This window comes from Panulirus ornatus, chromosome 46 (genome assembly GCF_036320965.1).
Source record: "Panulirus ornatus isolate Po-2019 chromosome 46, ASM3632096v1, whole genome shotgun sequence".
Taxonomy (NCBI): domain Eukaryota; kingdom Metazoa; phylum Arthropoda; class Malacostraca; order Decapoda; family Palinuridae; genus Panulirus; species Panulirus ornatus.
The window spans coordinates 13446473-13473669 of NC_092269.1; the positions used below are offsets into that span (position 1 = coordinate 13446473).

General features: G+C 40.1%; 1 long non-coding RNA gene across 2 annotated transcripts; it reads right to left on the reverse strand.

The window, feature by feature from the left end:
- Positions 1-5402: 5402 nt before the first annotated feature.
- LOC139763355 (uncharacterized) lies at positions 5403-26782 on the reverse strand. 2 transcript variants are annotated; one of them, XR_011716100.1, is made up of 3 exons: positions 26661-26782; positions 7707-7957; positions 5403-7536 (listed from the first exon to the last, which is right to left on the reverse strand). It is a non-coding gene; the product is annotated as an uncharacterized lncRNA (long non-coding RNA). The 2 variants fall into 2 exon arrangements; XR_011716101.1 differs by lacking the exon at positions 26661-26782 and adding an exon at positions 8473-8564.
- Positions 26783-27197: the final 415 nt, after the last annotated feature.

The following is a 27197-nucleotide window of genomic DNA, read 5'->3' on the forward strand; positions in this document are numbered from 1 at the left end:
CAGAGTACATTGACAACATTAAAACATATGTTTTTCTTGTAATACTCTATTAAGTATATCCGGCGATGACAAGGATAAATCAATTACCGAGATATTGCCAGTCTGGTCATCTACACGACTTCCACTACCATCGTTCAGAAGAGTGAGGTTAGCATTGATCATAATATTAACCATTTGTTCCCCTCTGGCGTCTGCCCGGATACTTCTCAACTGATACTGATGAGCATTGAAGTCTCCTAAAAGTATTTTACGTGAGATAATCAACAAACAGATTTAAATCATTATCAAGTGCATTGGAACCAGGGCATTACATCGAACAGATGGTCAGGTATGCGATATTAAATTAGACTCTACGTGCGACAGCGTCTAGATTAGAATTTAGTCACTAGTGTGTGAGGTATACTTTGGTGCACATAGCTAGCAACTTGACGATTCTCGTCTCTTCTGTACGAGTGATAGTTATCTAAAACGGAACAGTCTTCCACTGTGTCACATAGAAGGATCTCTTGTAAACAGATCTCGGCTGGCCGATACAGTGGAAGCAACATTGGTCGTGCTTGATTATGCCTATGTCCTCTACAATTCCTCTGAATGATATTGAACGAGCTGGTTTAAGAGTTATTTAACCGATCAACTTTCTTATCACGTTTATGTCGTGACTTGGGAGAGTCCCCATGGGGAACATGAACGGTCCCTGGATGTGCATTGTCTGGCAGCCATCAGTTCTATGTTCTCTAACGTAGAGGACCTGTAAACCTCAGGCCTCCTTGTCGGAGGTACCGGAACAATGAAGTGCGACGTCATTTTTTCAAGTTTAATCAAGTGTAAAGATACATTAGTTTTGTTCTCTTTCTTTTCTACAGGTCGGACAGAGGATGTGGTATTGGCATAAGATTTGTTATGGTCTGTGGTTGAAGGATTAGGTGTAGGGTTAGATGGAGCTGGCTGTTTGGAAGTGAGGGTTGGCGTGTCATAAGGAGGCTGTGTCCAGATGGTTCGCATAACTGGCTTACATTTCAAAGGCGACGCGTAGGATTCATTAGGTTTAGGGATCTCATGAGACTCCCTCACCCTCCTCCTTGCATCGCTATATGAGATGTTATTTTGTGTCTTGACTGCACAGACTTGCTTCTCAAACTGGACCCGGGGACTGGTCCGGTCCGAGCTTGGGTGGCTGCCATCGGAGTTAACACGGACCATGCTATTACCCGTACAAACCTCAGCGGTATGACCCTCCGCAGTACACTTCCCTCCCCCATTTAGCAGAAAGAGTGCAAGACTTAAAGGAGTGGCCTAATTTCTGGCATTTAAAACAACGTAAGGGATTCGGTATGTTGGGATGAACTTTACATGGCATGTAACAAATAGAGATATTGTCCGGTAACCGAGCTTTTCCGAAGGTTAGGTTAAACATGGGAGTTCTACGCCGTTCACCATTGACAAATATGGTGATGAACCTGACAGTGATAACGTCCTCGTTTGGTAGTTCCTTCACAATGTCGTCCTGTGATATATCCATGACATCAGTACAGTAGATGACTCCCTCCCCTGCATGAATTCATGGCAATGGATATCGAGACCACAACGTCAACATGAATATGGAACTTCGTCAACTGAAGTAGTTTCGCCACCTGTTTCGTCGACTTATCAGCAAATCACCACTAACCAGTTTCCTGACCATTTGAACATGCTCAAACCAACCATCATTGATCTTCCTGATTAGGAAGGGATTGAGGGAGGCAAGAGTCGTTGCTCTGGTCGCATGAGCCAAAACAAAATCTTTTTTTATGGAGGGTCCATCACCACTACCCTCTACGGGAGCAGTGGATGGCTTACCTGGGTCCATCCTAAAGGGGCCTAACCTCAAAATCTGGAATGGCAAACGACCTTAGATAGTGGGAAAACAAAACTAGCTACCCCGAAAAAAAAAGATGTCAATTGTTTTACGCAGAAAAGTTTCAAGGCGGAGCCGGTCGCACAAAGGCCAGGCGGAGTTCTCCAGCGGACATCCATCAATGAAAGATCGATTTTGCATAGAACAACCTTATGAAAGATATTAATGGACAATAACTTTCAAAAACCACACTGCTCTTCCCCAATCTGATGCTCTGTACATGCCTTCACCCTCTCAATCAATACCCTCCCATATAATTTACCAGGGATACTCAACAAACTTATACCTCTGTAATTTGAGCACTCACTCTTATCCCCTTTGCCTTTGTACAATGGCACTATGCACGCATTCCGCCAATCCTCAGGCACCTCACCATGAGTCATACATACATTAAATAACCTTACCAACCAGTCAACAATACAGTCACCCCCTTTTTTAATAAATTCCACTGCAATACCATCCAAACCTGCTGCCTTGCCGGCTTTCATCTTCCGCAAAGCTTTCACTACCTCTTCTCTGTTTACCAAATCATTTTCCCTAACCCTCTCACTTTGCACACCACCTCGACCAAAACACCCTATATCTGCCATTCTATTATCAAACACATTCAACAAACCTTCAAAATACTCACTCCATCTCCTTCTCACATTACCACTACTTGTTATCACCTCCCCATTTGCGCCCTTCACTGAAGTTCCCATTTGCTCCCTTGTCTTACGCACTTTATTCACCTCCTTCCAGAACATCTTATATGGGAGGGTATTGATTGAGAGGGTGAAGGCATGTACAGAGCATCAGATTGGGGAAAAGCAGTGTGGTTTCAGAAGTGGTAGAGGATGTGTGGATCAGGTGTTTGCTTTGAAGAATGTATGTGAGAAATACTTAGAAAAGCAAATGGATTTGTATGTAGCATTTATGGATCTGGAGAAGGCATATGATAGAGTTGATAGAGATGCTCTGTGGAAGGTATTAAGAATATATGGTGTGGGAGGAAAGTTGTTAGAAGCAGTGAAAAGTTTTTATCGAGGATGTAAGGCATGTGTACGTGTAGGAAGAGAGGAAAGTGATTGGTTCTCAGTGAATGTAGGTTTGCGGCTGGGGTGTGTGATGTCTCCATGGTTGTTTAATTTGTTTATGGATGGGGTTGTTAGGGAGGTAAATGCAAGAGTTTTGGAAAGAGGGGCAAGTATGAAGTCTTTTGGGGATGACAGAGCTTGGGAAGTGAGTCAGTTGTTGTTCGCTGATGATACAGCGCTGGTGGCTGATTCATGTGAGAAACTGCAGAAGCTGGTGACTGAGTTTGGTAAAGTGTGTGGAAGAAGAAAGTTAAGAGTAAATGTGAATAAGAGCAAGGTTATTAGGTACAGTAGGGTTGAGGGTCAAGTCAATTGGGAGGTGAGTTTGAATGGAGAAAAACTGGAGGAAGTGAAGGGAGTGGATCTGGCAGCGGATGGAACCATGGAAGCGGAAGTGGATCATAGGGTGGGGGAGGGGGCGAAAATTCTGGGAGCCTTGAAGAATGTGTGGAAGTCGAGAACATTATCTCGGAAAGCAAAAATGGGTATGTTTGAAGGAATAGTGGTTCCAACAATGTTGTATGGTTGCGAGGCGTGGGCTATGGATAGAGTTGTGCGCAGGAGGATGGATGTGCTGGAAATGAGATGTTTGAGGACAATGTGTGGTGTGAGGTGGTTTGATCGAGTGAGTAACGTAAGGGTAAGAGAGATGTGTGGAAATAAAAAGAGCGTGGTTGAGAGAGCAGAAGAGGGTGTTTTGAAGTGGTTTGGGCACATGGAGAGAATGAGTGAGGAAAGATTGACCAAGAGGATATATGTGTCGGAGGTGGAGGGAACGAGAGAAGAGGGAGACCAAATTGGAGGTGGAAAGATGGAGTGAAAAAGATTTTGCGTGATCGGGGCCTGAACATGCAGGAGGGTGAAAGGAGGGCAAGGAATAGAGTGAATTGGAGCGATGTGGTATACCGGGGTTGACGTGCTGTCAGTGGATTGAATCAAGGCATGTGAAGCGTCTGGGGTAAACCATGGAAAGCTGTGTAGGTATGTATATTTGCGTGTGTGGACGTATGTATATACATGTGTATGGGGGGGGGGGGGTTGGGCCATTTCTTTCGTCTGTTTCCTTGCGCTACCTCGCAAACGCGGGAGACAGCGACAAAGTATAATATAATATAATAACTTTCAAAAAACCTTCAAAACTAAGCAAGAGTAGGAACAACGCAGGGAGGAATAGCTACAACCTAGCTCTGAAAGAATGGCAACAGCTCCGTACAGGTCAGTAGCTGGTATGAGATTGTGGTCGGAACAGCTACGACTTTACATTGCCCTGCGCAATGTCACTGCGCATGTAGTTATGGCTTCCGCCGCTAGGCAGCAGTGGTGGCTTGCCTGACTGGCGTTTCTCAGTATGTTTATCCTGATCCCAGCCCTGAGCATACGGACAAATAGCAAAATATTGCATTCATTTTTAAAAAACACTTCCTTTGTAAACACTACACCAAGTGAAAAACACCCTTATAAACACTAGTTAAAAAACGAGCGTACAAGGCTACCATAAGCAGCACAACATATATTTAACACTAATAAACGTACGTCAAATTTAGATATATGTAAATAATCCGAAGAAAGCTGTGAAGGGTAACTGAAGATAGAAAAGCTGAAAGTAGAGAGTTGATCATGGCATTCTAAACGAAACCAAAATGGCATCCTAGCCAGGAGGTGTGTAATCCTTCCTACGTATTGATACGCGGAATAAAAGCTCATGGAAGCCCCACTTGTCAGGAAAAATGCACAGAAACATTGCCATAGTGCTCAGCAAAGCCTGACTTGCCGAAAAGACGAGTAGACACAACGACATCAGGCAACACAGACTTGAAATACAGAGCGTAAGAACACATCCGTCTTGGGAGACGAGACAAATAAGACTGCAAATGGCGGTCGAGCTCAGCGAGAAAGACATACAAAGAAGCGCAACTTAAAAACTTTGACATACTGATTTTTGTGATGCTGGCAGTAGCGCCATCTGGAGGTCGATTAAGAACTATTAGAAAACGGGAAATATACAACTTAACTACAAAAGAAAACGAGAAACTTAAAGGGAATTCTAAGCTATTCAAATCTGCCATTATTTCTGCAGGGAATAAAGTCGTTTGTTCTACTTTGTGTGTTATAAATGTTATGTTTTGCTTTAGCAATGGGAAAAACTTAATATAAACTTGACATTTTGTTGAATGACACAATTTTTTTCACGGCTCAAGAACCACATATCTTTTTTGCTTTCGTTTTCCTATCTTCGATTTGTGCTGGTAATTTATCGCAATGGAGATTTCCCTAATACTCTTCACCTCATTCTTAAATATTGATAAAATGGAAACAACTGATCGTGTGACATTTATTTAGTGCAATACAGTATTGATAAATATATATCAGAACATATTTTGTTTTCACCTTATGATAGTCTGTATGTACATGCATACACACATGCATGCAGTAATACAAAATACGACATCAAAGCATAACAGTCTAACATGGATGCATATCGATATTCACATGCAAACACAAGAAGTCGTGAATCTGCTAGAATATAAACACAGACACTAACATATCATAGTCTTTAAAAGCTTCAGTAGTGTATAGCACATGGATGTAAAATAATGAGCAAGTCTTACATAGGAAAATAATTCTTTCAAAGCTTAACAACCAGATATGCAGGAGTATTTCTATCTTCATGGTAATACATTAAGTCATAACCGTTGAAAATGAAAACACAGAGTCAGTTGATATCTTATAAGCATTTTATTTACTGAAGTATAGGACTATACATACAAACACGCAGTCAACGATGAAATAAGAGATCACATGTAATTAATAGTATAAATCACAAATTGAGGTAAACATAGATTAGTCTTATCCCGTTTGCCTGACAGTTAAGTGAATGAATAATATGATTTCCAAATACAACACCTGTTAACAACATCTGAAACGGTGCCAAAATTGACATTGAAACAACTGAAATAAAACCCACGTACTATTGCTTGTAAACATAACTTACAATTTTGAATTGCTGAAAACGTATGGAAAACTTCTTGTATGAGAAATACATACTGTTTATATAATGAGATGTAGTAAAGTATTTAGTCATCTTTGTATATTTCCTATAAAATATTCTTTTGTATTTCTGAAAAATGTTCAAGATTCTGCATTTCTTTTCTATGTTATTATCCTTATTTACTGAGAATCTATATGCTTCACACTGTTGGGAACACATAGATCTATCATTGTATCTACTTTTTTCTCAGCAAAATTTCATAAACATTGGCACACAGTATCCCTCTTATAACCACCACTGGCTCAACATTATACTGAAATATTTGCTTCGAATTCCTTCATAAAACTTTTGTGTTGTTGGTACGGTAAGAGCAATGTTTATCTATAGATTTTTCTTGTAAATGTGTACACTGTACATAGTGTCATTATCATCTGTGGATGAAAGTAGAACTTATCTCTAAACAATCAACTTCTACAATGGTCTAGTGACATTCAGACATTTCAGAGAGGGGGTGTAATATCTATAAAACTGGAGGTAGGAGAAGGCTGCAAGAGGTTAATGCAAACCACTGAACCAAGTGCTGCTGTATCTGAGCAGAAAGGTGTATACTTAACTGAACACTGCTGATATGGAAATAGGTTACAATTATGCCACACGATTTCCCCATTATGATATTCGCTTGGATACTCCTATCACTATGGATTTTTCCTTCTCTTAAGCAGGACATTGATACACTCCATCATTCGTCAGCAGTAAAGTTGGCCGATACTCAAATCACTGATTTCTTTCTCTTCACTGACGACTCTTCGTTCGTATCACACTGGTGCGTTGCCATGTGTTGGTGGGAGGTTCTGTGTTTAATACAGCATAAAAACAATGACATAAAATCAAACAATTAAAAGATCAAATATGTTATTGTAATCGTTATCACTCGATCATAATTTCATACAGTTGGAGACAAAAAAAAAAAAAAAAGTGGCCGCCATTTAATTCACAACAGGGCATGAACAACCCTCCATAAGAACGTGAATAAATCATATACATATCGTATAAGTTAACATTTCCCTTTGCTTATTATTGACACTAATGTATACTAAGCAATAATAGACATCAATTTCTAGAGACAAATAAAACCTAACTTTTAGGTACAATTCAATACCCTGTCCAGCCTGCAGAGTTCCCGGAGTTCGTGGACGTGGTTCAGTAGTGATGGCTACACTTCTCGTCTCCCGGTGGCCAGGTGTACGTCATTTCTGCCCAAATATGTTCAATGACAATCAGGTCCACTCCTTTGCTGGCCTAGTCCAGGAGCTGTAGGGTGTCTTGTTCCTAGGGAACAGCGTTCAACAACACGAGCAGTGTGGACGAGGCACCTCTCGCTCATAGAAATGACAGGCCCAGCAGGGAGAGGTAAACCCCTCACGTTCCTCCAGTAGTTACTGCTACAGTGGTTGCAGTAAAGCGACCTCCAGTGTTGAAAACGTCACCCAGGCCATGTAATGTCACTTTCTTCTAGATGCAGCAGGTAAAGTGACATGAACTGGCCTCCTCTCTCATGTTGGCTCAGTCATTTGTGCCTGTGGAGCATTGTATTATTTTAACGTTTATTGTACTGGTTCGGCAGGATTTGTATCATTTGTGGTGTATAAACAGTATATCATTAACATTTGGGTATCAGCATGAATTACTTATTACATAAACACGGCGTTCCAAGTCTTTGAACAGCAAGAAATCATTAACTTCCTACCTGGTACAGTTCCTCCTCCAGCAGTGAACCTTGCCATGAGAGTTGGAGACACACATCACCTCCGTGAACACTGCTTCAGACCAGAATCTGTTTCGCTCGGGATGTGTGCTGTTCCCTCAGGCGATCATTCCTCTCGGGAGTTCTGTTGTGTGTTCCTTTGTCGTGCGATATTCGCCTGTCGCTCAACAGGGAGACGTCTTATGCCCATCACGTTCGCTGGAGAGGGGTTACCTTTGCAGCTCCTGTTCTCTCTGCCAACAATAAAACACAACCATGTTCACATGGAATGGATGCAATCGGTTGCCTAAATTGAAAATTTCAATTTCAATTATCAAGTTTAGATAGTTATAAGCCTAATTTCATAACTTTGACATAATCTACATAATATCTTTAGTATGAAATTGTGGTTACAATAATGATTATAATATTTCCAGATATATTGTCTACTTCATTGTTATCAAAGCTTAGCCATACCCAAGTATAGTCACCCGAAGTATTTGGCTGCTAATAAACTCTGATGCAGGTGCTTCATTCTCTATGCAGCCTTCATTATTGCTGCCATGTCCCACTCCTTTTCACAGACAGTCATAACTTACATTAAGTTGTGAAGGTTACTGCTCTCCACCACCCGTATGGACAAAACATTATCAAGGATCATGCGACCTCTGAGCACCAACCTCTCGTCACTCCGATTCACCCTAGCCTACCTCAGCGAGCGATCCAGTAGACGAGATGACCGCTCCCCGGCCAGCTGACCCTAACATACCTCAACACGATCCAGCAGACGAGCTGCACCTTCCCAGCCGGCCGACCGTAGCCTACCTCAGTGCGATCCAGTAGACAAGCTGCCGCTCCCTGGCCAGCCGACCCTAGCCTAGACTAGACACAAGATGCCAAATTTTAATACACGCTTATCCATTGACATATGTATGGCTCCATGCATGTGCAAATGCAAAGAAAATTCCCTTAATTTCTCTCTGACAAACAAACATACACACTGGAAGTAGATGGGCTTGAACGGGTCTCCTACGCTTATGCAAGCCTGCTACCTAACCAATTATTCATTAATCCTCCAAGACGAACCTACACTCCTACAGTTTTAGAATATACTTATCCATTGACATATGTATGGCTCCAAGCATGTGCAAATGCAAAGAAAATTCCCAAAATTTCTCTCTGACAAACAAATATACACTCAGCAACTAGTTGGGATTCAACGGGTCTCTCCTACGTTTGTAGAAGCCTGCTACCCAACCATCTATCCATTAATCCACCAACAGGCAAGTATCCTACACTCCTACAACTTTAGCATATACTTATCCATTGACATATATATATGGCCCCATGCATATATAAATGCAAAGAAAATTGAATTTCTCTCTGACAAACAAACATACACTCTTCAAATAGATGGGTTTGGACGGGTCTCTCCCACGGTTGTCCAAGCCTGCTACCCAACCATCTATCCATTAATCCACCAACACGCACCTAACCTACACTCCTATAATTTTAGCATATACTTATCCATTGACATATGTATTGCACCAAGCCTGTACAAATATAAAGAAAATTCCCTTAATTTCTCTCTGAGAAACAAACATACACTCTGTCCCTCAACTGCCACATTACTCACCTTTGCATTCAAATCACCCATCACTATAACCCGGTCTTGTGCATCAAAGCCACTAACACACTCATTCAGCTGCTCCCAAAACACTTGCCTCTCATGATCTTTCTTCTCATGCCCAGGTGCATATGCACCAATAATCACCTATCTCTCTCCATCAACTTTCAGTTTTACCCATATCAATCTAGAATTTACTTTCTTACACTCTATCACATACTCCCACCACTTCTGTTTCAGTAGTGCTAGTCCTTCCCTTGCTCTTGTCCTCTCACTAACCCCTGACTTTACTCCCAAGACATTCCCAAACCACTTTTCCCCTTTACCCTTGAGCTTCGTTTCACTCAGAGCCAAAACATCCAGGTTCCTTTTCTCAAACATACTACCTATCTCTCCTTTTTTCTCATCTTGGTTAAATCCACACACATTTAGACACCCCAATCTGAGCCTTCGAGGAGGATGAGCACTCCTCGCGTGACTCCTTCTTCTGTTTCCCCTTTTAGAAAGTTAAAATACAAGGAGGGGAGGGTTTCTGGCCCCCCGCTCCCGTCCCCTTTAGTCACCTTCTACGACACGTGAGGAATGCGTGGGAAGTATCCTTTCTCCCCTATCCCCAGGAAATAATATATATATATTTTTTTTTTTTTTATATTTTGTCGCTGTCTCCCGCGTTTGCGAGGTAGCGCAAGGAAACAGACGAAAGAAATGGCCTAACACCCCCCCATACACATGTATATACATACATATATATATATATATATATATATATATATATATATATATATATATATATATATATATTTTTTTTTTTCTTTTTATTATACTTTGTCGCTGTCTCCCGCGTGTGCGAGGGAGCGCAAGGAAACAGACGAAAGAAATGGCCCAACCCCCCCCATACACATGTATATACATACGTCCACACACGCAAATATACATACCTACACAGCTTTCCATGGTTTACCCCAGACGCTTCACATGCCTTGATTCAATCCACTGACAGCACGTCAACCCCGGTATACCACATCGCTCCAATTCACTCTATTCCTTGCCCTCCTTTCACCCTCCTGCATGTTCAAGCCCCGATCACACAAAATCTTTTTCACTCCATCTTTCCACCTCCAATTTGGTCTCCCTCTTCTCCTCGTTCCCTCCACCTCCGACACATATATCCTCTTGGTCAATCTTTCCTCACTCATTCTCTCCATGTGCCCAAACCACTTCAAAACACCCTCTTCTGCTCTCTCAACCACGCTCTTTTTATTTCCACACATCTCTCTTACCCTTACGTTACTCACTCGATCAAACCACCTCACACCACACATTGTCCTCAAACATCTCATTTCCAGCACATCCATCCTCCTGCGCACAACTCTATCCATAGCCCACGCCTCGCAACCATACAACATTGTTGGAACCACTATTCCTTCAAACATACCCATTTTTGCTTTCCGAGATAATGTTCTCGACCTCCACACATTCTTCAAGGCCCCCAGAATTTTCGCCCCCTCCCCCACCCTATGATCCACTTCCGCTTCCATGGTTCCATCCGCTGCCAGATCCACTCCCAGATATCTAAAACACTTCACTTCCTCCAGTTTTTCTCCATTCAAACTCACCTCCCAATTGACTTGACCCTCAACCCTACTGTACCTAATAACCTTGCTCTTATTCACATTTACTCTTAACTTTCTTCTTTCACACACTTTACCAAACTCAGTCACCAGCTTCTGCAGCTTCTCACATGAATCAGCCACCAGCGCTGTATCATCAGCGAACAACAACTGACTCACTTCCCAAGCTCTCTCATCCCCAACAGACTTCATACTTGCCCCTCTTTCCAAAACTCTTGCATTTACCTCCCTAACAACCCCATCCATAAACAAATTAAACAACCATGGAGACATCACACACCCCTGCCGCAAACCTACATTCACTGAGAACCAATCACTTTCCTCTCTTCCTACACGTACACATGCCTTACATCCTCGATAAAAACTTTTCACTGCTTCTAACAACTTGCCTCCCACACCATATATTCTTAATACCTTCCACAGAGCATCTCTATGAACTCTATCATATGCCTTCTCCAGATCCATAAATGCTACATACAAATCCATTTGCTTTTCTAAGTATTTCTCACATACATTCTTCAAAGCAAACACCTGATCCACACATCCTCTACCACTTCTGAAACCACACTGCTCTTCCCCAATCTGATGCTCTGTACATGCCTTCACCCTCTCAATCAATACCCTCCCATATAATTTACCAGGAATACTCAACAAACTTATACCTCTGTAATTTGAGCACTCACTCTTATCCCCTTTGCCTTTGTATATATATATATATATATATATATATATATATATATATATATATATATATATATATATATATATTATCCCTGGGGATAGGGGATTAAGAATACTTCCCACGTATTCCCTGCGTGTCGTAGAAGGCGACTAAGAGGGGAGGGAGCGGGGGGCTGGAAATCCTCCCCTCTCGTTTTTTTTTTTTATTTCCAAAAGAAGGAACAGAGGGGGCCAGGTGAGGATATTCCAAAAAAGGCCCAGTCCTCTGTTCTTAGCGCTATCTCGCTGACGCGGGAAATGGCGAGTAGTTTAATATATATATATATATATATATATATATATATATATATATATATATATATATATATATATATATATATATAAAATATATATATATATAAAATATATATATATATATATATATATATATATATATATATATATATATATATATATATATATATATATATATATATATATACATGGATAGTGCAAGTGTGGCATATACATATATGTATATATATACATATATATAAATAAATATATAAATATATTTTTTTTTTTTTTTATACTTTGTCGCTGTCTCCCGCGTTTGCGAGGTAGCGCAAGGAAACAGACGAAAGAAATGCCCCCCCCCCCCATACACATGTACATACACACGTCCACACACGCAAATATACATACCTACACAGCTTTCCATGGTTTACCCCAGACGCTTCACATGCCTTGCTTCAATCCACTGACAGCACGTCAACCCCTGTATACCACATGACTCCAATTCACTCTATTTCTTGCCCTCCTTTCACCCTCCTGCATGTTCAGGCCCCGATCACACAAAATCTTTTTCACTCCATCTTTCCACCTCCAATTTGGTCTCCCTCTTCTCCTCGTTCCCTCCACCTCCGACACATATATCCTCTTGGTCAATCTCTCCTCACTCATTCTCTCCATGTGCCCAAACCATTTCAAAACACCCTCTTCTGCTCTCTCAACCACGCTCTTTTTATTTCCACACATCTCTCTTACCCTTACGTTACTTACTCGATCAAACCACCTCACACCACACATTGTCCTCAAACATCTCATTTCCAGCACATCCATCCTCCTGCGCACATCTCTATCCATAGCCCACGCCTCGCAACCATACAACATTGTTGGAACCACTATTCCCTCAAACATACCCATTTTTGCTTTCCGAGATAGTGTTCTCGACTTCCACACATTTTTCAAGGCTCCCAAAATTTTCGCCCCCTCCCCCACCCTATGATCCACTTCCGCTTCCATGGTTCCATCCGCTGACAGATCCACTCCCAGATATCTAAAACACTTCACTTCCTCCAGTTTTTCTCCATTCAAACTCACCTCCCAATTGACTTGACCCTCACCCCTACTGTACCTAATAACCTTGCTCTTATTCACATTTACTCTCAACTTTCTTCTTCCACACACTTTACCAAACTCAGTCACCAGCTTCTGCAGTTTCTCACATGAATCAGCCACCAGCGCTGTATCATCAGCGAACAACAACTGACTCACTTCCCAAGCTCTCTCATCCCCAACAGACTTCATACTTGCCCCTCTTTCCAGGACTCTTGCATTTACCTCCCTTACAACCCCATCCATAAACAAATTAAACAACCATGGAGACATCACACACCCCTGCCGCAAACCTACATTCACTGAGAACCAATCACTTTCCTCTCTTCCTACACGTACACATGCCTTACATCCTCGATAAAAACTTTTCACTGCTTCTAACAACTTGCCTCCCACACCATATATTCCCAATACCTTCCACAGAGCATCTCTATCAACTCTATCATATGCCTTCTCCAGATCCATAAATGCTACATACAAATCCTCCCCTCCTTGTATTAACTTTCTAAAATGGGAAACAGATATAAATATATATATATATATATATATATATATATATATATATATATATATATATATATATATATATATATACATATATATATATATATATATATATATATATATATATATATATATATATATATATATATATATATATATATATATATATATATATATATATATATATATATAGCAAATATAAAGCAAATGGATTTGTATGTAGCATTTATGGATCTGGAGAAGGCATATGATAGAGTTCATAGAGATGCTCTGTGGAAGGTATTAAGAATATATGGTGTGGGAGGCAAGTTGTTAGAAGCAGTGAAAAGTTTTTATCGAGGATGTAAGGCATGTGTACGTGTAGGAAGAGAGGAAAGTGATTGGTTCTCAGTGAATGTAGGTTTGCGGCAGGGGTGTGTGATGTCTCCATGGTTGTTTAATTTGTTTATGGATGGGGTTGTTAGGGAGGTGAATGCAAGAGTTTTGGAAAGAGGGGCAAGTATGAAGTCTGTTGGGGATGAGAGAGCTTGGGAAGTGAGTCAGTTGTTGTTCGCTGATGATACAGCGCCGGTGGCTGATTCATGTGAGAAACTGCAGAAGCTGGTGACTGAGTTTGGTAAAGTGTGTGAAAGAAGAAAGTTAAGAGTAAATGTGAATAAGAGCAAGGTTATTAGGTACAGTAGGGTTGAGGGTCAAGTCAATTGGGAGGTGAGTTTGAATGGAGAAAAACTGGAGGAAGTGAAGTGTTTTAGATATCTGGGAGTGGATCTGGCAGCGGATGGAACCATGGAAGCGGAAGTGGATCATAGGGTGGGGGAGGGGGCGAAAATTCTGGGGGCCTTGAAGAATGTGTGGAAGTCGAGAACATTATCTCGGAAAGCAAAAATGGGTATGTTTGAAGGAATAGTGGTTCCAACAATGTTGTATGGTTGCGAGACGTGGGCTATGGATAGAGTTGTGCGCAGGTGGATGGATGTGCTGGAAATGAGATGTTTGAGGACAATATGTGGTGTGAGGTGGTTTGATCGAGTAAGTAACGTAAGGGTAAGAGAGATGTGTGGAAATAAAAAGAGCGTGGTTGAGAGAGCAGAAGAGGGTGTTTTGAAATGGTTCGGGCACATGGAGAGAATGAGTGAGGAAAGATTGACCAAGAGAATATATGTGTCGGAGGTGGAGGGAACGAGGAGAAGAGGGAGACCAAATTGGAGGTGGAAAGATGGAGTGAAAAAGATTTTGTGTGATCGGGGCCTGAACATGCAGGAGGGTGAAAGGAGGGCAAGGAATAGAGTGAATTGGAGCGATGTGGTATACCGGGGTTGACGTGCTGTCAGTGGATTGAATCAGGGCATGTGAAGCGTCTGGGGTAAACCATGGAAAGCTGTGTAGGTATGTATATTTGCGTGTGTGGACGTATGTATATACATGTGTATGGGGGTGGGTTGGGCAATTTCTTTCGTCTGTTTCCTTGCGCTACCTCGCAAATGCGGGAGACAGCGACAAAGCAAAAAAGAAAAAAAAAAAAATATATATATATATATATGTATATATACATGGATAGTGCAAGTGTGGCAAATGAAATGAGAATTCTATTTTCAGCTAATTTCATGATAGATTTATATTGGATGATTTATTACCTTACCATATTATATGACCACATCCAGACAGTAATCTGCCTTCCATTTCCTCGACATTCTAATGTCTGACTATGTCATGCAAGTTTCGACCCATCCCTAAGAAGTACCGTTACAGCCTTCACAAGTGTTATTATCTAATCATGCAGTATCTCAAGAAAAAGAAAGCGGCATAGCTGAGACTCTTATATGAGAAACTAAAAACTAAGAGCAAACCTAGGCAAGAAATTCAAATAAAAGAAGTAGCTAAGGAAGAGGCATTACTACAACCATAGATATTTGACTAGATTTGTTAAGAGCAGGAGAGATGCTGGGGGTTATGTAAGACTTGAAAGATAACATAAGATTTAAGATATAGATCAGTTGGAACAATGTGGCTTGGGAAATTGTGATATGAAGGCAGTACTCGGTGAGCCAAGGACAGTGTCTAGATGTGTATTGTTGTTCAGCAAAGATTGTAATGGGGTTATGTTTCTGTTAGAGTTAAGGTTGTTGTGCAACTGAAGTTGTAGTAGAATCAGGGTTGTGGTGGGGTTAGGCCTATGGTGAAGAATGGGCTGTTGTGGTATAAGGACTTTGTTGGTCACGTTATGGTGAGGTCAGAAATATGGTACATGATACACAAGAGTGCAGTGCGTAGACGAACAAAATAACAATAGGCGTTAACTGACAAATAATATCATAATGTTAACTACATTTCTGTTTTGGAAGCATGATGTTAGGGTGTGAAAGGAAAAAGTCTCTAAACATCATTCACTACGTTAGGCAAAAACAGCCAGAATGGTATAGACTACGAACAAAATAGTATTATCTATTCTTGAAGGAAAATAATCATGGACTTTTGAAAGAAAGAGGAAATAGAGTTATGTTTTCTACTTTCTATGTTAATTTCTGCTAATTCTCGTTCTAGTGACAGAATCATACATGTGGTCCGTGTTCCTAAAGTAGATATTAAAGAAACCTGATTGCATTCACATATTTGTCATTTTCACTAATCTAAAACGGGGCCTGATCAAGTATTTCCCCAATTGATTTTTGAAGACATATCGTTACTTAGCGTTACATCTTTTTCCTATGAAATTCATTCCATTATTACTATGCCTGTATTACATTCGATTTATACCAGCTCTACGTGATTTCCAGTTTCAGGTTTATTGAGTTTTCAAAACGTGTATCAAGGCTTTCGAAAGGAAAAAAGATTCAACCGAATTTAAATCTTTTCATAACACAAGATTTTCAAACCTAAAATTAGTTTTATAGCACTTCTTGGTAGTGTTGAGGATTTTCTTTGCCTTTTATTTAGAAAGAGACGATAACTAAACAATATGATCATAATGAGTCCTTGCTTATGCGTGAAAACTGCCGGAAATGTTTCATATGGTCAAGATTTTAGACTCTGTAGATCTTACTATTTGGATTACTTCATCTCTTTCTCCTCAAAAAAGTTAAGTTTTCTTTTTCATGTGATTGGTCAGAACTCAAAGGTGTTTTTCTTCATTTACAATGGACAGGGGATTATCAAATATTTCACAGTAATGTTTGGTGTTCTTACCTCCAAAGTGTATACCTTTATCAGTCAAAGTTGAATTCTATTTTTTCAGTTTTCCTGATCACTGTGTTGGATTCTCATGACCAGTTTAATTTTTTTCAAAGTCGTGTTCTTTTATAGTTCTACTCCTTACTTTTATATCATCCGCATATCATGATAGCTTAACTTTGCAGCTCATCATTAGATTGTTTATGTTGGATATGGAGATGATAGAACAGATCCCTGTGGCACACAATTTGTCAGAACCAGCCAACCAGGGGATGTAAACTTAGAACCTTACATTCCGTCCTCTCGGTAAATGTCACTAAGCCACACACATGATAATTATTCCATGCTATGTAGCCTAGCCTGCAAACACTCTCTCATATGGTACATGATCACAATCACCTGAGTATATATACGACAAAGGATTGTGCTTTAGAATCCCATTTGTTTTATACAAGTAAGAAAATTGTTTTTCACGAAAGTAGGTAGATGTATATAACCTTTTATAGTCAAACAAAGATGAAACCCATCGATTATTATATAAATTATAAATCCCCGATCATATTAGCATTAAAAGGCTATATAGACGATTTTCTGATTGGTGATTGCACCGTAACGTTAATAGCCTTAATGACCCTGGCATTCAATATCCCTGAAGCCCTTCAAAACAGGCAACCTCTATCAAAAATCATTAGATGGAAAAGTTTGTTACGATAGCTTTGAAAACAGACTTTTAGGAACTTGTAGATTTTTGTACTTTAACATAAGAAAGTTTATTAAGTGGTCATGCTTTTGCAATGAGTCTGCATGCTCTGTAAACGACTAATAGCCTTTCATGATATATGCAAGAGTCACTCATTCAAATGAAGATAATCTATTTGTACGTAATTAAACTTTCCTAGATGAAAGCGAAGCTATCTATTTATCTACTTGCAGAAGAACAACCAAATTCGAGGACAGCCAGTTTAGTAGAAGTCAAATGTCAAGGTGTCGGGGAGAGAGATGGGTGGATATAGCTGTGAACAGCTCTACCACACTGCCTGATGCGCATATGACGGAGGTCTTAGGTGCAAAGCTGATCATATAAAGAAGAAAGGTAATATGTATGAGGAAAAATATCATGAGTGATTTGATAGCAGGTCAACAAGCTTTCATTGGTCTTTATGACTTTTAGACAAACATGAAATATTTCAAATGTCTATCGTTATTATTCATATATTTTTTCTTTACATCAGGACTATGTAGTATACCTTATTTTTCCCCTGATTATCATTATGACATTTGGAGACAAAATACAGAAACAATCTTAAACAAAGACAGTATGAAACTGTTTTGAATATTGTACTCTTTTCTAAGAGATAAAACCTGTAGAACCTACTGACTATTATTGAATTGTCGATAATGCTTCTGCTCAATTACGTTTATACTCATTGAAGCTAAGCAGTTCGTACTTTATAAAGGTCAGTTCCATTTCATATTCCAGAAATCGCTACCCACTTCTGTCATGCCTCCACCTACCTCTTCCCTGCAACAGACCTTCCCTTCGGCCTGCTTGGTAAGAAGCCGCTGTGAGGCCTCACTACCTATATATACTATGCCTACCTTTCTCCGTTCCCTCCACCAGTTTCTCTCCTGCCTACCTCATCGGAAGTGGGTCTGAGACCCTATCACTTACCCATCCATTAATTCCCTACGTCCGTTACGAACTCCCTCATCCTACCTTCCCGACTGGACGCGGCTATAAGATGCTCCCCCCCCCCCCATTACTTATATACAAAAAAGTGAATATAGTTTCCAACTCATATCTGAAGCTGTGGAGTTCTTCCTCTTAACACTAGTGTGCATCTTCACTTGAGGAGGACGAAAGGGCAATTCACCCTCACTAACCAATCGTGATCATACACCTCACTCATAGACTGTTTAAGTAATATGAATCATAAGAAAAATTCACCAAGCATTTAAGGTTATAATGGATAAGGATACGAGTAATCTATACAGAACAGAACATAATATCTCAGGAAATAAGACGATGGAGAAGGTAATGGGAAGACCTATGGTCATTCTGTTGAACTACGTCAATATCATTCACTGCCATGATCGATCTTGATTCATTCACAGAATCTGTGGAGCACCTACATACTACCCGGACAAATGAATGTTGTCTAACTGGCCTTTCCTCAAATTCACTGATTACAAACACAGATCACATTTACATTTCCTAGTGTTTTACTAATACAAACTGCTAGTTGAGACCTGAGAATTAACAAACATGTGGTTATGACATGACAGTCGCCTGGGCAAGGTTTTCTGGCAAATGAAAGCTCTTTAAAGGCCTTTAGTCAAATCTAATGACTACAAACGCAGATCAAATTCACATTCTTTAGTGTTTTACTAATAAAAGAATTTAGTTGAGACCTAAGAGTTAATCCAAGTGTGTTTATGCGAAGCAAGTACTAACAAAATGTGTCACTCGACATTTTTGTTGTTCCATTATTAATTCATTGAACTGTGTAACAAATTTTCACTTTTTTGTGTGTTCCTGGATACAAAGTTTTATTCTTTTCAATTGATTATATTTACAAAGTATAGAAAATGGCTATCATTCCCTTGAAACTTTGTTTTTTTGTGAACAGGACAGAGATATTTGGAAATTTACCTATTTTTGAGAATATTCTAAATATAATCAGTGCAGAGAAACTGATATAGAACTTACTAGAATTTTTGAGTAATGTGAATGGCAGGCAGAGGAGTGGGGGGGGGGGGAGACGTTTTAGACCCAGATCACAATTTCAGAGTTGCAGCTGAGGAGAGAAACTCATACCACCCCAATGAAAAAGACAACGACTCGATCATTGATCTTGGTCTCACAAAGTTCAGTACCGAGCTTTTGACATCCAGGCCCAAGCAGTGGAACTTGTTGCATGAAGATGTGCAAATCGCATATCAAAGGAAGCGTCACCTAGGTTTCTCCAGCCTCTTCACCCGTCAAGATGGGCTCTGCTTCTGCCACAATGTAAACCGTCTGTTCGAGGAAATCGGAATCGCTTGTTACTCGAAGGAGTGACGTCTCTTTATTGACACTTCATCCAGAGGCCTCAAGTCCCTGCTGCTCCATACCGGGAACAAGCATCCGTCTCTTCCCCTGGCTCACTTGGTCCACCTCAAACAATGTAACGTGTAAAGATATTTTTAGTCGCCTTGAAGTATGACGAGTTATCGGAGACTTCAAAATGGTGGTATTCCCTAATTGGCCTCCAAGACAGTTTTACCAAGTTTTCCTGCTCTCTTTGCCTTTGGGATAACAGGGGCACTCCGGCGCACTACCACAGCCGGGACTAGCCATTTCTGACGGAATTCTCTGTAGAAATGATTAACGTTACGTTGGAGCCACTGGTGGACCCCAGGAATGTGGTAATACCACCACTGCACATAATATTAGGCCTTATGGATCAAATTGTCCATTTCTAGATGAGGAGTCTGCAGCCCTCAAGTACCTTCAAGACTTCTTCCCTAAGCTCTCTGAGGCAAAGGTCAAAGCCGGTGTCTTCGCCGGGCCGCAGTTAAAGAAGATCCTGGAGTACAAGGAATTCCGCAAGAAACTCACTAGAAAGGAGAAAGCACTTGGTTGAGCATTGCCGCAGTGATTCATGGCGTCCTGGGCAATTAAAAGCCCGTAAACTATGTGGAACTGGTTGAGACTTCGGTTGAGAACCACGGCAAAATGGGCCGCAGGATGTCCCTCAAAGTCCGTATCCTTGATGCTCATCTTGATAAAGTCAAGAACTTTGGAGTGCACATGTTTACCAAATGGCGTCCTAGCTACGTCTCCTCGTTGTATATCAACTGACTGCTATATTTCTGTCTTGTGTCTCTCCTGATGATGTGATTATTATACAAAGTGCACTTGGAAACTTATCGTGCTTCATTTTCCCCGTGGACTCATAGGAATATATATATATATATATATATATATATATATATATATATATATATATATATATATATATATATATTTTTTTTTTTTTTTTTTTTTTTTTTATACTTTGTCGCTGTCTCCCGCGTTTGCGAGGTAGCGCAAGGAAACAGACGAAAGAAATGGCCCAACCCTCCCCATACACATGTACATACACACGTCCACACACGCAAATATACATACCTACACAGCTTTCCATGGTTTACCCCGGACGCTTCACATGCCTTGATTCAATCCACTGACAGCACGTCAACCCCTGTATACCACATCGCTCCAATTCACTCTATTCCTTGCCCTCCTTTCACCCTCCTGCATGTTCAGGCCCCGATCACACAAAATCCTTTTCACTCCATCTTTCCACCTCCAATTTGGTCTCCCTCTTCTCCTCGTTCCCTCCACCTCCGACACATATATCCTCTTGGTCAATCTTTCCTCACTCATTCTCTCCATGTGCCCAAACCATTTCAAAACACCCTCTTCTGCTCTCTCAACCACGCTCTTTTTATTTCCGCACATCTCTCTTACCCTTACGTTACTTACTCGATCAAACCACCTCACACCACACATTGTCCTCAAACATCTCATTTCCAGCACATCCATCCTCCTGCGCACAACTCTATCCATAGCCCACGCCTCGCAACCATACAACATTGTTGGAACTACTATTCCTTCGAACATACCCATTTTTGCTTTCCGGGATAATGTTCTCGACTTCCACACATTTTTCAAGGCTCCCAAAATTTTCGCCCCCTCCCCCACCCTATGATCCACTTCCGCTTCCATGGTTCCATCCGCTGACAGATCCACTCCCAGATATCTAAAACACTTCACTTCCTCCAGTTTTTCTCCATTCAAACTCACCTCCCAATTGACTTGACCCTCAACCCTACTGTACCTAATAACCTTGCTCTTATTCACATTTACTCTTAACTTTCTTCTTCCACACACTTTACCAAACTCCGTCACCAGCTTCTGCAGTTTCTCACATGAATCCGCCACCAGCGCTGTATCATCAGCGAACAACAACTGACTCACTTCCCAAGCTCTCTCATCCCCAACAGACTTCATACTTGCCCCTCTTTCCAAGACTCTTGCATTTACCTCCCTAACAACCCCATCCATAAACAAATTAAACAACCATGGAGACATCACACACCCCTGCCGCAAACCTACATTCACTGAGAACCAATCACTTTCCTCTCTTCCTACACGTACACATGCCTTACATCCTCGATATAAACTTTTCACTGCTTCTAACAACTTGCCTCCCACACCATATATTCTTAATACCTTCCACAGAGCATCTCTATCAACTCTATCATATGCCTTCTCCAGATCCATAAATGCTACATACAAATCCATTTGCTTTTCTAAGTATTTCTCACATACATTCTTCAAAGCAAACACCTGATCCACACATCCTCTACCACTTCTGAAACCACACTGCTCTTCCCCAATCTGATGCTCTGTACATGCCTTCACCCTCTCAATCAATACCCTCCCATATAATTTACCAGGAATACTCAACAAACTTATACCTCTGTAATTTGAGCACTCACTCTTATCCCCTTTGCCTTTGTACAATGGCACTATGCACGCATTCCGCCAATCCTCAGGCACCTCACCATGAGTCATACATACATTAAATAACCTTACCAACCAGTCAACAATACAGTCACCCCCTTTTTTAATAAATTCCACTGCAATACCATCCAAACCTGCTGCCTTGCCGGCTTTCATCTTCCGCAAAGCTTTTACTACCTCTTCTCTGTTTACCAAATCATTTTCCCTAACCCTCTCACTTTGCACACCACCTCGACCCAAACACCCTATATCTGCCACTCTGTCATCAGACACATTCAACAAACCTTCAAAATACTCATTCCATCTCCTTCTCACATCACCACTACTTGTTATCACCTCCCCATTTACGCCCTTCACTGAAGTTCCCATTTGCTCCCTTGTCTTACGCACCCTATTTACCTCCTTCCAGAACATCTTTTTATTCTCCCTAAAATTTACTGATAGTCTCTCACCCCAACTCTCATTTGCCCTTTTTTTCACCTCTTGCACCTCTCTCTTGACCTCCTGTCTCTTTCTTTTATACTTTTCCCACTCAATTGCATTTTTTCCCTGCAAAAATCGTCCAAATGCCTCTCTCTTCTCTTTCACTAATACTCTTACTTCTTCATCCCACCACTCACTACCCTTTCTAAACAGCCCACCTCCCACTCTTCTCATGCCACAAGCATCTTTTGCGCAATCCATCACTGATTCCCTAAATACATCCCATTCCTCCCCCACTCCCCTTACTTCCATTGTTCTCACCTTTTTCCATTCTGTACACAGTCTCTCCTGATACTTCTTCATACAGGTCTCCTTCCCAAGCTCACTTACTCTCACCACCTTCTTCACCCCAACATTCACTCTTCTTTTCTGAAAACCCATACTAATCTTCACCTTAGCCTCCACAAGATAATGATCAGACATCCCTCCAGTTGCACCTCTCAGCACATTGACATCCAAAAGTCTCTCTTTCGCACGCCTGTCAATTAACACGTAATCCAATAACGCTCTCTGGCCATCTCTCCTACTTACATAAGTATACTTATGTATATCTCGCTTTTTAAACCAGGTATTCCCAATCATCAGTCCTTTTTCAGCACATAAATCTACAATCTAAATATATATATATATATATATATATATATATATATATATATATATATATATATATATATATATATATATATATATATATATATATATATATATATATATATATTCCTATGAGTCCACGGGGAAAATGAAACACGAAAAGTTCCCAAGTGCACTTTCGTGTAATAATCACATCATCAGGGGAGACACAAGAGAGAAATATAACAGTCAGTTGATATACATCGAAGAGACGAAGCTACGACGCCATTTGGTAAACATGTGATTGTCCAAAACACACAACGAGCGTTCATAAACTTATCATTTTACAAATCTTATCAACAATAAAGTTATCTAATTTGTATAGACCATCACTAATATTAAGATTATAATTCTTTGTGTATCTAATAATAGAAGATTCAATGATATTTCTCTTGGTAATAGCGTTAACAACTGAGATGGCGTTACTCCAGTCAACACAATGATCATAGTTTTTAACATGGTTAAACAAGGCATTTGATTCTTGTCTCGGTCTTATACTATATTTATGTTGCTTAAGTCTAACAGAAAGATCCTTACCAGTCTGACCAACATAGAATTTATCACAGTTTCCACAAGGAACTTTATAGATGCAACCAAGAGAATTTTCTGGTGAATTCCTGATTAAGATATTCTTTGTAGTATTATTGTTGCTAAAGGCAACATTTGCATTAAAGGATTTAAGCAACATGGGAAGCAAAGTGAAATTATTATTAAAGGAGAGAACTAAAAGATTCTTGATGTCAATGGGAGGTTTGGGCTCAACTCTATAAAATGATTTCTTTGCTAACTTAAGGGATTTATCAATGAAAGATCTAGGGTACTTTAACTTAGATCCAATAGAATATATCTTCTCAAACTCATCATCAATAAACTCTACACTGCAAATACGTAATGCCCTAAGGAACATAGATTGAAATGATGATAATTCAACTCTGTCATGTTGAGATGAATAATAATGGATATATAAGCATACATTGGTGGGTTTTCTGTATATGCTAAACTTAAACTTGTTTCCTTGTCTATGGATAATGCAATCTAAAAATGGTAACATACCATTATTTTCATTTTCTACAGTAGATTTGATGGAAGGTACTAAATTGTTAAGTAAGGGGAGAAATATCTGTAAATTTTCATTTGTTGGCCAAACACAAAGAACATCATCTACATACCTAAACCAAATTGCATTAGAAGGTAACATATCCTTTAGTAATTTTGTTTCAAAAATTCCATATAAAGATTACTTAGTACAGGTGAAAGAGGGTTACCCATTGCCATACCAAATTTTTGAGCATAATAATCTCCATTAAATTGAAATACACAGTCTTTTATACACAACTTTATCAGTTCAATGAAATTAGACTTTGAAACAGGTAAATGAATATCATCCAAGACATCAAATGAATATTCTAAAAGGTCATCAACTGGAACTTTAGTGAAAAGTGAGGAAACATCAAAGGTAACTAGTTTGAAATCAAAATTAATATTGATATTGTCCCTCACTTTTCACTAAAGTTCCAGTTGATGACCTTTTAGAATATTCATTTGATACAAACCTCCAACAGCAAAGATCGAACCCGGAACCCCTGTGCAAGAGACGGGAATGTAACCGCTAGGCTAGCATTCCCGTCTCTTGCACAGAGGTTCCGGGTTCGATCCTGGTTGTTGGGGGTTTGTATGTTCTATGATATATATATATATATATATATATATATATATATATATATATATATATATATATATATATATATATATATATTGATGTAAATTGTACCTCAACAATTGAACCCAGTCTTGGTACCAAACCAACTAATCCATGGAAATTCCGCCATAGCGTTAGCCAAACATAATACAATAATCCCACTATTGTAATATATCAATCAGAGCGAATGTACCTCACCGTGGCAAATGAACTCCACCGTTGTATCAATCTAATATGGTATTATGCCGATCAGGGCAAGCGAACCCCACGGCCAATCATCTCCTACAAGTTACTAAACCAACGTATGATATTAAGCCAACCTGGTACACAAGTGAAGCCCTTCAAAGTACAAACCCAGCCATTGCGAGTGACCTCTTCTATGGCACTAAACTAACCATGGAAATGAACCCCACCATGGTACTAAGCTGGCCATAGCAAATAAACTCTACTATGTTACTAGAACAACCATAGCAAGTGAACGCTACTATGGTACCCTCCAGCCGTCGTACTAACCAAACCACGGCCAATCATCATCACCTTCAAGTTCCTTATCCAACTATGGCAAGTGAACTCCACCATAATACTAACTTAATCATGGCAAGTGAACTCCACCATAATACTAACTTAATCATGGCAAGTGAACTCCACCATAATACTAACTTAATCATGGCAAGTGAACTCCACCATAATACTAACTTAATCATGGCAAGTGAACTCCACCATAATACTAACTTAATCATGGCAAGTGAATTCCATCATGGTACAATCCCAACAATGGCGAGTGACTCCATCATGGCATTAAAGTAACTATGGCAAGTGAATCCCAGCATGGTACTAACCCTACCATGCCAAGTGAACCTCACCAAACTTGCAACACTACCATAGAAAGTGAACCCCATCATGATATTTACTCAACAAGATTCAATGAACTTCATCGCGGTATTAAGCCAACTATGGTATTAACCTAACGATATGAAGTGCACTCCATCGTGATTCTAACCCAGCCATGGTAAAAACACAACCATTGTAAGTGACACCGCCATGGCGTAAACCCAACCATAGCAAGTGAACTAGAATATTATAGTAACCAAACCATGGTAAGTGAACCCCACAATGGTACTGTACCAACAATGGCAAGTTAATTCCACTATAGTACAGAGCCAACCATGACAGATAAACCTAAACATGGCACTAAACTAACCATAGCAAGTGAACCCCACGATGGTACGAAGCCAACCATAGCAATGGAACCAAAGCATGGTATTAAGACAGCCATAACAAGTGAACCCACCATAGTACTAAGCCAGCCTTATAAGTGAACCCCACCATGGTGCTAAGCCAGCCATAGCAAGTGAACCCCATCATGGTATCATGCCAACCATAGCAAGTGAACTCCACCATGATACTAAGCCAACTATAGCATTTGAACCCCACCATGGTACAAAGCCAGCCATAGCAAGTGAACCCCACCATGATAGCCAACCATAGCATGTGAACCCCACCATGATACTGAGCCAACCATAGATAGTAATCTCCCACAAGGCAGGAAGACGTGGTAAATATAGTTTTTGTAAACAACTGCTTTGGTTCTACCCTCCATTACCTTCAGTTTAGGAAATGCTGTCTAGCGATGACGTCTTTCACTTCTGGAGTGATATGAACTGGTTCACGGAGGTTCCAAGCGACTTTCAATAAACTTCAGAAAGTTTACGTCTTATACCTTCAGTTTTCAACCCTCTGCCTGACGTACGAAGTTATTACTAAACACCATCGCGATAAACCATCAAGTATTGAAAAATGACATGGTACCTTTTTTCCATACATTATCGAGTAGTTTACACGTAATACATGATGGGAAGAATGAATGAAAACTTTACTTTTGGTACCGCAGTGTACGATTTGTGGATGAAAATGCGCTGAGCCATGGTGACGGCAACGTGACTATTCTTATCTTGGTTGTTGGGTTTTACGGCCAGCAACCTATGGTCATCAGACCTGCAACCCTGTTTAATATGGGATTGAAATCATTCGTAAAAATCCATCTGAAATATATAAATGTAAAAACTAGAATAAATAGAAGAAGTATGATTTTGATATATGATAAAGACAAAAGACAATTAAGGTAAACAATGGAAAGAAA